Source organism: Cibotium barometz, chromosome 55, assembly GCF_041138505.1.
Source record: "Cibotium barometz isolate CiBa-2024 chromosome 55, ASM4113850v1, whole genome shotgun sequence".
NCBI classification, from domain to species: domain Eukaryota; kingdom Viridiplantae; phylum Streptophyta; class Polypodiopsida; order Cyatheales; family Cibotiaceae; genus Cibotium; species Cibotium barometz.
This window is the reverse complement of record NC_141100.1, coordinates 41,672,851-41,687,866: the sequence shown is the minus strand read 5'-3', so window position 1 is coordinate 41,687,866 and position 15,016 is coordinate 41,672,851.

The following is a 15,016-nucleotide window of genomic DNA, read 5'->3' as shown; positions in this document are numbered from 1 at the left end:
TAAATATAAATAGAATCTTATGTAATTCTTTACTATCATTAATTAATTAACTTCAATAGCATTTTAAAAACCATATCAATTAAGCTTCTCAAGCTTGAGAGGGGTTGAGAAGAGAGAATCATTGAGAAATTATAGAAAAGATCAAAATTCACTATACTTATCTTATAATTTGCTTGATTCTTTGATCACAGTAGAGGCCCCCAACCAATCAATTGGTTTAGTATGTTGATGGAGCCACCAATGGGGATTTAAGAAAGAGAGAAGTGTCAAAAACTAGTGAATTATTAAAGAATTCATAGTTCTTGGCTTAGGTGGAGTAGAGTAACAATGCATAAGACACTATATTTTTTTCAACAAGGGAAGGCTTCTATTTATAGGAAAAATTGAGCTCCTAACCAAACAAACTGATTCTAGAATTTTTCAAGTCAGTTTGGTTGAATTTGGACTAGATTTGGACCTAGTTTGGTTACTTTTTGATTCGATTTGGTTTCATTTTGATTTGGTTTGTTTCAAGAGAGATGAGAGATAAAAATATCACATTATTTTTGAGTTTAAAACTCATTCAAGCATGTGAAATATGCACCTCCTTTAAAGAATTCCCCTTCCTTACATATGTGTCAAAATTTTATTGCTCATAGTTTTTTTTACTAATAAACCTTGTACATTTTCAACTCTTCATCTTATGTGAAATATGCACCTTCTTTAAAGAACTCCCCTTCCTTACATATGTGTCAGAATTTTATTGCTCATAGTTTTTTACTAATAAACCTTGTACATTTTCAACTCTTCATCTTATGTGAAATATGCACCTTCTTTAAAGAACTCCCCTTCCTTACATATGTGGCAAAATTTTATTGCTCATAGTTTTTTACAAATAAACCTTGTACATTTTCAACTCTTCATCTTATGTGGGCATTTACTCATTTTTAGGTATCTTCTTTTACAAATTAGATTTATCTCCTCCCTACACATGGATTGATGCTATTGGCCCATAGGAACCTTAATTGGACCATAATCCAAAAATTTCTAAAAATCTAGACCCTTAGACTAAGGTTCTTTTATCTATTTCCAATTAATTCCAATTGCACATTGGAAAATTCTTTTTGAATTTTTGTTTAAGGGAAACTTATTTTAATAAGATGAGTTATTTTTCTATCCAAAATTATTCATAATCTGAATATTCTCTCTCTAGAATATTTTCTCTCTCTAGGTTAAAATAGCCACAAACAAGATCTCTTATATTTCAGAAAAGGAATTGATTACAGAGGAATATGCTAGACATCAAAAAGGGGTTGGGGGAGGAATCTTACATCCATTTACATCACATCTCATCCCATCCACATCTCTTCACATCCACATCCACATCCACATCTACATCCACATCCATTTACATCACATCTTATTACATCCACTTACATCTTATCACATCCACTAAAATCCTATCACATTGTATTCACATCTTCTCACATCGTATTCTCATCTTATTCACATCATATTCACATCTATTCACATTTAGTAACATTTTCTGCCAATTTCTTAGCCTAGTTAAAGATACTTTTTCTCGATGGATATTTTCATATTCTTTCTCAAATTTCTCAAGTGAAATATATTCAATATTCTTCTTTTGAGTAAAAGATTCATGGGATTTACAAAAATCAATTCTACCCATATTTCCCAATAATGCTTAAAATTTCACTTTTGATAATACTCATAATTTGAATTATGCTACAGACGTACATGCCATTGCTTCCACCACATGCTTTCCACTTGACCATTCTCACACAATGATCATGACAAGGCTGCCACCCTTGCTTAAATGGTTTGCTTATAGATGTTCCTCTAACATGCTTGATGCTTCCTTGAATACCATATCTCCTCCATGGGTAATGAGGTAGATTTAAATGGGAAATGGAAAGGGAGGGTCAACTTAATCATGTACTGATGTATAACTTAGTTTTGTCATCATAAGCTATTACTACATCTATTGGTGATTAGCTTGCTAACTAAGTGATTCCAAGATTTGGTATCAGAGCTCCCTTCCATGGGAGTGTTCTCAAGCATTAGTTGAGAGAGGGCATCTTTGTGTGTGAACACTTTTCCACTAATTCTAGCTTTGTGTGGTTCTAACATTTGTGTTTGAAGAGAAATTTTTGTGTGGTTTCCACTAATTCTAGCTTTGTGTGGTTTTCTAACCTTTGTGTTTGAAGAGAAATTTTTGTTCATTTGTTGAATGAAATAACAAGATTCATCTGACATTGGTTCAATGCATGAGTTACTAAAAACTATCTTATCTCACATAGAGTGGCACTTTAAGAGTGAGAGAATTTTCAAGAGTGTTCTAACACATCTTTGTTAATGCATTCAAGCTATGTGTGTAAGCTCTTTCTTCTTCATGTGTGTAATAGCATTGACAGAGGGAGCAACATAACTATGTGAAGATTTTTTAAATTTTTTTCCCTTACTTGAGTGGCACAAGAGAGTGGAAAGCATTAACTTTGTGATTATTATGAGAGAGAGTCTCATTTTTGCAACCTCTAGGTGAAAGAGTAAGAAAGGAGAGAGAACCTTTCAACTATGTGGAAGGAGAGAGAGAGAATTTCATTTCTATAGTTTTCAATTAGAAGAAGAGAGAGAAATAAAACTCTTGTGTTCTCAGTGTGCAAGAGAAAGAGGGTATAGTTGGCAAGTTTTGTAGAAGAGCCAATAATCAAAAGAAGGAACAAAAGGCAGCAATTGGCCAACACATGAAGACTAGCAACATCTGTAAGAAACATTATGTGTCTTACACAAGGCTCTGTGCTCAACAATAAATGAAGCCTCGCTCAATTGTGTGAAGCATAAAAGTCGACAGCTAGCAGTCAATGTGAGAGGTCATCATTTGGATTACATCATGCTAGTATCTATAAACAAGTGCAAGGATACACCGTAGTACTAGCATGCATCACGGACAGGGCCACTTTGGGATACCCTGCACAGTACTAGCACCGTCATCGGTAGTGCCACTCCCGCATAACCTACAAATGCCTAGGGGATAGCAGAGCTTTAGAATTGCAGATGACATAGTAGAGGGTGCTCATGATTACCTTAAGCTGTTTCTCCACCGTCTCATGTGAGGCGCATTGACACAACATGGCTACACCAATGTAAGATTCCTCCCCAGCCTTCGAGGTATACAAGAGTAAGAATCTCCCTTTTTGATCTTATAATTATTCCCTCTCTGAAATAAAAGAAAGATTCTGTTTAAAAAAAGGAAGACCCTCTCCCTAGAATACTTCTCAGGAGTCACGCCTGTTTTAAGGATTCAGAACAATGAGTTCAGAAGTGAAAATCGGTGTTTTGGATACCAAGGTTTTGGTTTTCATTCGAGTACGGCCCAAAAGAAGTTCTTTATCTCTTGGGGAGTATAAGAAGTTATCCCCCAGATATTGTGAGCCTTATATCTGAATTCAATGAAAGTAGGTGACTTAGCCTACAAGCTTCTTTTATCTCTTCATCTCAAAGTTCTTAAAGCCTTCTATAGAAAAATGTGCCAAACCCAAATCATGGAAAGACGGTAAAACTTCAGTGGCAAGATACCGTTGGCTTCTAGATTACGCTAACTCCTTCCTTTATATAAGTCGTAACTTTTACTTATCGTTCACAGTAATCTTACTTCCACCGATCTCCCTTCTTCTTAATCTCCTTCATGGCTTGGCAACAGGAATTAGTTTTATCCATGATGATTTCTCACCTTCAAGACGCAAGTGAGTCTGTGAAGAAGGATTTTATAGAACAGTATGGGCGCTCACTTTTTCCTCACCTAGGAACTTCTGTAGCTCAGACTAAATGGCGGACCTATCAAGACATAACTAGGGTAACACCCTGGGGTTAGCAGCACTTTCGTAACAATGTCCGCTTGGCCATGGTTATTGAAGCTTTGGGTTTGGGTCCCCGATACTACTGTGTCATGAGATCAAGACATCTTGGGTTTTCTGAGCGGGTCTTCTTACTGGCGTGTTTTCTTCCTCATCAGAAGATATGCCTTTACCCCGTTTCTAGCTTGCCTCTCAGAGGTCCTTTTGTTAGATCACCTCATACCACTGAGATAGGTGCGGCAATAACCAACAGAATTATTCCCATAGATGAGTTACCTTATACATGCGCAGCTTGTGAGTGCTACTTTTGTGATCATATGATGGACGGACTTATGGAAGTGTAAAGAGTTCTTCTATCTTTACTGTATATGTTCCAAGAATGAATAAAGTTTAAATCTTGTTCTTGTCTTGACCCTTACTCTCTTTGAGACTTTTTTATTTGGTGGTTAATCTTAATTAAATTTTTCTCTAAGTCTCATGTTCGTACATCTTGCGAAATTATCCCAAGTTTGCGAGATGAGGACATCTCGCATTTTTCAAGTGGGAGAGAATGTAAGATTCCTCCCCAACCTCTCAAAATATCCAGCATATTCCCCTGTAATCAATTCCCTCTTCAGAAATATAAGAGATCTTGTCTCTGCTTGTTTTGGCATAGAGAGAGAAAATATTCTAGAGAGAGAATATTCAGACCACTGAGATAATGTAAGATTCCTCCCCAGCCTCTCAAAATGTCCAGCATATTCCCCTGTAATCAATTCCCTCTTCAAAAATATAAGAGATCTTGTCTCTGCCTGTTTTGGCATAGAGAGAGAAAATATTCTAGAGAGAGAATATTCAGATTTTGAATATTTTTGGATAGAAAAATATCTCATCTTATTAAAATGAATTCCCTTGAAACAAAAATTCAGAAAGAATTTTCCAATGTGCAATTAGAATTAATTGGAAATGGGTATAAAGGACCTTAGCCTAAGGGTCTAGATTTTCAGAAATTTTTGGATTATGGTCCAATTAAGGTTCCTATGGGCCAATAGCATCAATCCATGTGTAGGGAGGAGATAAATCCAATTTTGTAAAAGAAGATACCCAAAAATGAGTAAATGCTCACATAAGATGAAGAGTTGAAAATGTACAAGGTTTATTAGTAAAAAACTATGAGAAATATTAAAATATGAGATATTTTGGGTATCCAAAAATGAGTAAATGCTCACACAAGATGAAGAGTTGAAAATGTACAAGGTTTATTAGTAAAAAACTATGAGCAATATTAAAAATATGAGATATTTTGGGTATAATGATTCCATTTTGACACATATGTAAGGAAGGGGAGTTCTTTAAAGGAGGTGCATATTTCACATGCTTGAATGAGTTTTAAACTCATAAAAATTGAGATATTTCGTCTCTCCTCTCTCCTCATTCAAGTCTAGTTCCAAAAAGTTAGCTTAACTGACCTAAAAATGGTCAAAAATTGACCAAATTGATTTGGAAAATTCTAGAATCAGTTTGTTTGGTTAGGAGCTCAATTTTTCCTATAAATAGAAGCCTAACCCTTGTTGAAAAAAATATAGTGTTTATGCATCGTTACTCTACTCCACCTAAGCCAAGAACTGTGAATTCATTAATAATTCACTAGTTTTTGGAGCTTTCCTCTTTCTTCAATCCCCATTAGTGGCTCCATCAACATACTTAACCAATTGATTGGTTGGGGGCCTCTACCGTGAACAAAGAATCAAGCAATTTGTAAGGTAATTAGTGAATTTTGATTATTTTCTATAATTTCTCAATGTTTCTCTCTTCTCAACCCCTCTCAAGCTTGAGAAGCTTAATTGGAATGGTTTTTGAATGTTATTGAAGTTAATTGATGAATGGTAGTGAAGAGTTACATAATTTGATGAATGCTATTGAAGTTAATTGATTAATGATAGTTAAGAATTACATAAATTTTCATTTATGCTTAATTCTAATGGTTTTTATGTAATTTCTCTCTCTCACTCAAGAAATGGTCATACTCATGACCCATTCTCAATCCAAATAAAGCTTTTCATAAAGCTTTTCCTTAATCCAAGATTAATCTATGCTTGAGGTCAAATTAATGGCTTTTTTCTATGCTTTTAGTTTATGTATTTCATGAATATTAATGATTCAACCCATTATTGGGTTAATGATCCAATTAGGGATCATTCTAATCATTTACTTAATGATAAGCTTTATCCTTCAAAATAAATTGAGATTTATCAGTCATAGTAGCGGAGCTATGGTAAATTTTTTATAAAAATTACACATAAAATAATTTTATTCAAAGCATGAAAAGAGAACTTCCTACCATATTCTAGGAATTATCATCCTAGATTAATTGAAAGAATTTTATTGTAATCATGGAGAAATTGATTTTTATGTTATGCATAATTGATGATTATTTTATTGTAAAAGTGTTACTTTTATCATATTTGGATTTCATGCATAGAGGTATGCATAAAAGAATTATTATTTTAATATAAAAGTGTTTCTTTTATCATATTTGGATTTCATGCATAGAGGTATGCATAAAAGAATTATTATTTAATATAAAAGTGTTTCTTTTATCATATTTGGATTTCATGCATAGAGGTATGCATAAAAGAATTATTATTTAATATAAAAGTGTTTCTTTTATCATATTTGGATTTCATGCATAGAGGTATGCATAAAAGAATTATTATTTTAATATAAAAGTGTTTCTTTTATCATATTTGGATTTCATGCATAGAGGTATGCATAAAAGAATTATTATTTTAATATAAAAGTGTTTCTTTTATCATAATTGAATTTCATGCATAGAGGTATGCATAAAAGTTGATTATTTTATTATAAAAGTGTGACTTTTATCATATTTGGATTTCATGCATAGAGGTATGCATAAAAGTTGATTATTTTATTATAAAAGTGTTACTTTTATCATATTTGGATTTCATGCATAGAGGTATGCATAAAAATTGATTATTTTATTATAAAAGTGTGACTTTTATCATATTTGGATTTCATGCATAGAGGTATGCATAAAAGTTGACTATTTTATTATAAAAGTGTGACTTTTATCATATTTGGATTTCATGCATAGAGGTATGCATAAAAGTTGATTATTTTATTATAAAAGTGTTGCTTTTATCATATTTGGATTTCATGCATAGAGGTATGCATAAAAGTTGATTATTTTATTATAAAAGTGTTGCTTTTATCATATTTGGATTTCATGCATAGAGGTATGCATAAAAGTTGATTATTTTATTATAAAAGAGTTGCTTTTATCATATTTGGATTTCATGCATAGAGGTATGCATAAAAGTTGATTATTTTATTGTAAAAGTGTTACTTTTATCATATTGAATTTCATGCATAGAGGTATGCATAAAAGATATTCTTTTTATACTAAAAGTGTGATTTTCATCTTAAATGGATTTTATGCATAACTTAGATGCATAAGAGAAATTCTTTTATTCTAAAAGTGTAATTCCTACCAAATTGAATTTATGCATAGGAAGATGCATAAAAGAATGGAATTTCAATTCAAAAGTGTTATTCTAATCCAAATTGAATTTATGCATAGGAAGATGCATAAAAGATTGAATTTTAATTCAAAAGTGTCATTTTCATTTAAAATGAATTTATGCATAGGAAGATGCATAAAAGATTGATTTTTATTTCGAAAGTGTTAGTCTCCTTAAATGGAATTTATGCATAAATAAATGTGTAGAGAAATCTTATATAAGAATTCTCCTGTATTCTATATATAGATATGGGAAGTGAGAGGATGTGATAAGAGGTGTATGAGATGTGATAAGATCTGATAAGATGTGTATAGAAAGTGATAGGATGTGATAAGAGGTGTATGAGATGTGATAGGATGTGATAAGATGTGTATGAGATGTGATAGGATGTGATAAGAGGTGTATGGGATGTGATAAGATGTGATAAGATGTGTATGGAAAGTGATAGGATGTGATAAGAGGTGTATGAGATGTGATAGGATGTGATAAGATGTGTATAAGATGTGATAAGATGTGTATGGAAAGTGATAGGATGTGATAAGAGGTGTATGAGATGTGATAGGATGTGATAAGATGTGTATGAGATGTGATAAGATGTGATAAGATGTGTATGAGATGTGATAGGATGTGATAAGAGGTGTATGGGATGTGATAAGATGTGATAAGATGTGTATGGAAAGTGATAGGATGTGATAAGAGGTGTATGAGATGTGATAGGATGTGATAAGATGTGTATGAGATGTGATAGGATGTGATAAGAGGTGTATGGGATGTGATAAGATGTGATAAGATGCATATGAGATGAGTTAGGAAGTGATAAGATGAGTCAAGATGTGATAAGATGTGTATGGGATGAGGTAAGAAGTGTATGTGATGGGATAAGATGTATATGGGTTGTGATAGGGCAAGAATGGATGTAGATACGGATGTGGATGTATGTATGAATGAGGATGTGAAAATGGATGTATGCATGTAGATGTGGATGTATGCATGTGAAAGTGGAAGTGGATGTGGATGTATGGGTGTAGATACGGATATGGATATATGTATGTGGATGTGGACGTATGAATGAGGATGTGAAAAATGATATATGCATGTAGATGTGGATGTATGGATGTGAATGTGGACGTGGATGTGGATGTATGGATATGGATATGGATGTGTATGTATGAATGTGGATATGGGATGTGGATGTATAAATGAGGATGTGAAAATGGAGGTAAGCATGTAGATGTGGATGTATGTATGTGAATGTGAATGTGGATGTGGATGTATGGATGTGGATATGGATGTGTATGTATGAATGTGGATATGGGATGTGGATGTATAAATGAGGATGTAAAAATGGATGTATGCATGTAGATGTGGATGTATGGATGTGAATGTGAATGTGTATGTGAATTAATGTGTCGTTGATATAAGGAAATGGATGAGAATGAGTACACATTGAATGGAATGTGGAATAAGTAATGTGGACTAAGAAGGGATAATGTGGAAAGACGAGAGTTCGATTTAGAAACTGTATTTTGTGACTGTTTGTAAATGACTGTTTTATGTCAAGAATGCTGGGGAAGCATTTTGACTGTCTTGTGGATTAAGGTCATGAAGACCTAACTGTTAAAGTTACAACTGCTGACGGAGAGTCAATGGAGGACGTCTCGCGTAGCACGGTCGACCGAGGTCTTGACCAGCCTCGGTTCGATTTAAATGGTGAGCTTCCGGTACGGTGGATGAGGGACCAAGGAAGCGGCCTATGAGTGAAGCACTAGGTCACCTGCGAAGGATCCTAGAGGGTGCTGACCATACGGTGCTCGGGCTCTGGGTCGCTGAAGATACCCACACGTGCATCGTGGAAGATATTGGAACAAGGAATAAGAGTTGTTTTCTAAAACCGGGCATGGATCTGGTTGATTGACCTTGCTGGTCCTCAACGGATGAGTCCATGGCTCTTTTATATGGATCTGTGGGTTGATCTTGCTGATCTTCCACGGAGATTCCATTCTGTTATATGAATATATTGCCGGTTACTATGAGCTAGGAACTATGGAAAAGGCCCCTGAACAGGTGGTGAGCGTTCTAGTTGCCAATGATGCCATAAATATACCGATGAATGAATGACTGGAAATAAGGATTCAACCAGAGACTATGAGGATTGTCATCAGTGATATAATGGTTTCATTAAAGGATTGTTTTAAAGTTAGTTGATGCTAAGAAAAAGGCAATTTCATATTGGGTGTGTAAGTGGTGTGACTAGTTTTATGTTTGCATGAACTTCCGGCTAGGGGGCCTTGGAACTCTTTTCCTTGGTACCCAGGACAAAACCTAACCAAATTCTTAATTGGATCCCATCACTACAGTGGTTGGGTGGTTGGCTAACCCATGGGATTGGATGGGGTTAGGCTGGACTGATGGATCCGTAAATCGAGACTCAATTTCTGTTTACGATAGATAAAGTAAATCTCAGATAGTAATTGTTCTATGGATAGGAATCAACGGTTGTGCCTCTTAATGGGGAAAAAAGCGTTGATCCCAATGATCCAAGTGCAAGTATCTTCCTTGATTTGACCGAGTATCTTTATAGGTGCAGTCGGCGGATCAGCTTGATCAGTAATGATCTTGACTACGTTAGAGTAAAGGGTTATCCTGGTGGAATCGCCCGTGCTTTCCGGATAAGGGAAGTTTTTTCGGGTTCGGTTTTGGAAAAACCGACGGATTAGTATTTTGTCCGGATATCCGTGGACGAGGCCCCGAGTGTGGGACCCTGCCTCGCGCTAGAAGTGCTACTTCCGCTACTAGTACCCCGAATCCATTGCGCAGTGGAAACGGGGATCTCACAACCAACTTGTTTAGTCAGCGCCAAGCAACATGCATACTATTTTTGGCTTCAGAGATTAATAACCTTAAAATCCAACAAGAGGGGGTTCACATGCTGTTGTGAACACACTTGTTTAAGTGAAAACATCTATGCTAAGTGATCTAGCAAATATTCATGCGAGGCATTCTTATCTTAGTGGTATTTAGAAAAATCATGGCTTTGTGAGAAAATCTCCTTTGTAATAGTCCTATCACTATAAAGGACTCATTCGATGCCTAGTTCTTGTGAGTCAAGTAAACTGCAAAAGCAAAAAGATACAAAATAAAAAAAACCCAAAATCAAGAAATAACAAATCTCACTACTACCACTTAGCAAAAAGTTTGGGATTTTCACCATTTCTATGTGAAAATATGCACTTGTATGGGAAGGTGCTTGGTGAAGTTGGGTGAAAGTAGCATATTTATAATAACCCTCTAGCTATAAAGGGTATTTTTTCCAGAGAGGGACTTTTGGCGAAATGTCAGGTCGCCATAGGAATGACCGTTTTGATGGCACGAAATATCACACATGGGCCATTAAAATGCGAATGGACTTAATAGATAAAGATCTATGGGCTCTTGCAAGTGGGACTGAAAGGAAACCCACAGCAAGAAATGTGGAGGCAGTACAAAAATGGGAAGAAAGTGATGCAAAAGCTTTATCATTCATCATAAGTGGTCTTAGCGATAATCAAATGTATCAGGACAGCTCAAATGTATCAGGTCAGCTCAACATTTCGTGGTCATGAAGGTTGGCTTCAACTAAAAGCTATTTTTTATCAAACCAATGTAGCATAGCAAGACTGTTTCTCACGAAGCATCTCTACAGGTTAGAAAAAGTTGAATAGACATCCATTGTCATGCATATGACTGATCTTAAGTGTCTCATCGTCTAGGTCTCTAGAGCAAGAGTTACAATCTGAGAAGAAGAAGCTGTCTTTGGGCTTCTATGTAGTATGCCTCCAACTTTTGAACAATGTGTTTCAGTCATTTCAAATCAACCTAACCTCACACTTGTCTTAGCAGCATCTTCTTTAAACTTAGAGGAAACAAGAATGGAGGCAAGTTCATCATCTTTAACTGCACCTCAACTATTGGGCGAATAAGCTTTGATTATAGGGAAAGATAAAAAGGAGGCTCCAAGAATCTCCTACTACTGTAAAAAAAGGGGGCATATGATCAAAGATTGCAAGAAAAAGAGAAAGAAAACTCCACCAACACCGACAAAGACAAAGACAAAGACAAAGACAAAGGCAAAGTCAAAGTCAAAGTCCAATCTGAGGAGGAGGCTAATCTTGTTGATTCAGATTGGGCCTTTTAGTTTCTTTGTGAAAGTATTTTCTTTGTGGTACTACGTGCCTATGTGATTCCTTGATCTACACACCCTGCCTATGTGATTCCTTGATCTACACACCCTGCCTGGTACGTATGTAGATCAAGAGAGAGTGTTGAGAATAGGTTGATCTACATCCATTACTTAGTGTGTATCCATGGGTTAGATACATTTATGCTTAGAGTATGGGCTAAGATGTAAACCATGGGTTAGCTTGTAACCCATGGTCATTGATCAGCATTCTAGGCACCTCCTGTAGGTGGCATGAGAGGGGAAAGTGGGTGTGATCTAGGTACCCTCCTCCTCAGAGCCTATAAAAGTATGGTCTCTAGCATTCTTGTATGCACTTTGTGTCTATTCTAAGCTTAGTGTTACTTTGTGAACTTTGTCTCTTGTCACCATTTTGTCTTCCTATTGAGTACTCTTTAATTTCTATGTGTTAAGTAGCTACATGACATGTGTTCATGTGTTGATGTATAACTTAGTGTTGTCTTAAGCTATCACTACATCTATTGGTGATTAGCTTGCTAACTATGTGATTCCAACGTCCTCTGTCCTTGTGCATGCTTGAGTTTTAATATGGCTAATCCTCGGTTCTTCCAAAACCGAACCCGAAAAAACTTCCCTCGCCCAGAAAGCACGGGCGGTTCCTCCAAGATATTTTTATTCTAACATAGTCAAGAGCCTTAACAAACCAAACTAATCTGACCGAACCCGTAAGTCACATGGTCAAATCAAGGAAGAGACTTGCACTTGGATCATAGAGACCAACGTTTTTTTCCTTGTCTCATCAAGAGGCAGAGCTGTTGATTCTTTTCCATAGAAGAAAGACTATCTAGGACTTACTTCATCTATCGTACCATAACAGAATTGAGTCTCATTTTAGGGATCCATCAGTCCAGCCTAACCCCATCCAGCCTAACCACTGTAGTGATAGGATCCATTTAGGAATTTGGTTATGTTTTGCCTTGAGTACCAAGGAAAAGAGTTTCCAGGCCCCCTAGCCGGCGCTTCAAGCAAACTTCAAGATAGTCACACCACTTACACACCCAATATGAAATTACATGTTTCACAAATTCAGCTGTCTTTAAAATAATCTTTTAGTGAAACCATAGTATCACTGATCATAATCCTCCAAAATATCCAATTGAATTCTAATTTCCAATCGTTCCTTCATCGGTGTACCTATGGTATCATTAGCAGTCACAATGCTCATCACGACTTGTTCACTCAGGGGTCTTTTCAATGGTTCCCAGCTCATAGTACTCAAAAATATATTCACTTATAAAAATCCAGATAGACTCTCTGTTGAAGACCAGCAAGATCAACCAACAGATCCATATAAAAGAGCCATGGACTCATCCATTGAGGACCAGCAAGGATAATCAACCAGATCCATGCCCGAGTTCAGAAAACAACTCTAACTCCTTGTTCCATTTTCTTCCTCAATGCACGTGTGGGTATCTTCAGCGACCCAGAGCCCGAGCACCGTATGGTCAACACCCTCTAGGATCCTTCGCAGGTTACCTAGTGCTTCACTTATAGGCCGCTTCCTTGGTCCCTCATCCACCATACCAGAAGCTCACCATTTAAATCGAACCGAGGCTGGTCAAAAGCTTGGTCGACCTTGCTACATGAGACGTCCTCCGTTGACTCTCCGTCAGCTATTGCAACTTTATCACTTAGGTCTCCACACGGCCCCATTCACACGATGATCAAAATGCTTCCCCAGCATTCTTGACATAAAGCAGTCATTTAAAAATAGGTTTCATAAATATGGTTTCTAATGAACTCTCATCTTCCACATCGTTCCACATCATTTCTCGTTATTCCACATTCTTCTAAATCAATTCACTTCGCTTAATCCACATCCAATCATATGTATTCCCATTGTCCTTCATCCATTCTCATCCAATCACATCATATTACATCTCATCACATCTATCCACATCTATCCTCATTACATCTCATCCATTCTCATCTACCCATATCCACATCACATCACATCCATTCACATCTATCCCAATCCACGTCACATCACATCACATCATATCCATTCTCATCACATCTCATCCATTCACATCTATCTCGATTCACATCACATCTCATTCATTCACATCTATCCTGATTCACATCCATTCACATCACATCTATCTCGATTCACATCACATCACATCACATCTCATCCATTTCACATCTATCCCGATTCACATCACATCACATCCATTCACATCACATCTCATGAAGTACAAGAAGTGAGTCATATAGACTCACATCACATCACATCACATCACATCCATCAAATCACATCTCATGAAGTACAAGAAGTGAGTCATATAGACTCTTATTCAAGTGCTCTATTTTGAAGTAGCCACTTATTGGCGAGGATTGAAAGAATTACATCGACTTGCGAGGCTAACATAAATATCTTCACTAAGAATTGAAGATCATTGATTTGTGAAGATGGTAGCATCGTTTGGAGAGGGTTATAATTTGATGAAAAATTTCATCTTTCAAAACTTCTCCTTCACCGACAAGCTGAGAGAGAAGGCTTTTAGCCTTATTGAGGTGAGTTGAGAAACTTTCATTAGCTTGCATCATTATCCCAAAAAATTCTATCATGAGGTTCATTAAGGTGCCTTTCCCTTTGGCTCCAAATAACTCCTCCAATGTATTCCATGCTACTTTGGAGGTGTTGCATGCACTAATATGATGAATGAAATTATCATCCATACTAAGCACTAGAAGGGCAAAAAAACTGGGCCACCTTGGGGTGAAAGAATGGATGCCTTTCACTAAACATTTTCAAAAAAGCTTCATCAATAGCACTGTGTCCACATGATAATCATCACCCTAAACACTTGATTAAGCAAAGAAATCATTACTTAATCTCTATTTTGACCAAAGTGCCTTCTGTAGTTGCCACAGTGCTAGAGGATCTACAAGCAAACATTTTCAGCCAGATCTCATGCTACACGCATGTTTGCCATGCCCAAAAACCCTCGGGGCTAAAAGGAATTAGATCAATTCGTGGTGATTGGCTCAATTTTTGCAAAAAACTAGAATTTTTCCTTCAGGATGGCGATGGCGATTCTGCCTGTTGTGAGCATCATTTTGCTTTGAGCCTCTACATAGAGGGTTGCCTAGGGGTTAGCTTGAAGCCCCTTAGAGGGCTTGATCATTGTTGAAGTGGTTTGTGCACAGCAAGGCAATGTTCAGCTGTGGGTGTAGATGGGCTATGGTGAGAAGAGGTAAAAGTGACTTAATTAATGAGGGATGATTAGCAAATGAGATTAGGGACTACACACAGCTTGAGGGTGACTTACACAGCTCTGATACCATGTTAGAAAACATGGGAGCTCAAGGATGGATTGAGCACATGATTAGAGTAAGGATTAAGAACTAGGAAGTAAGACTATGCTTAAGCATGGCTAGATTAGCTAAAGACAAATCAT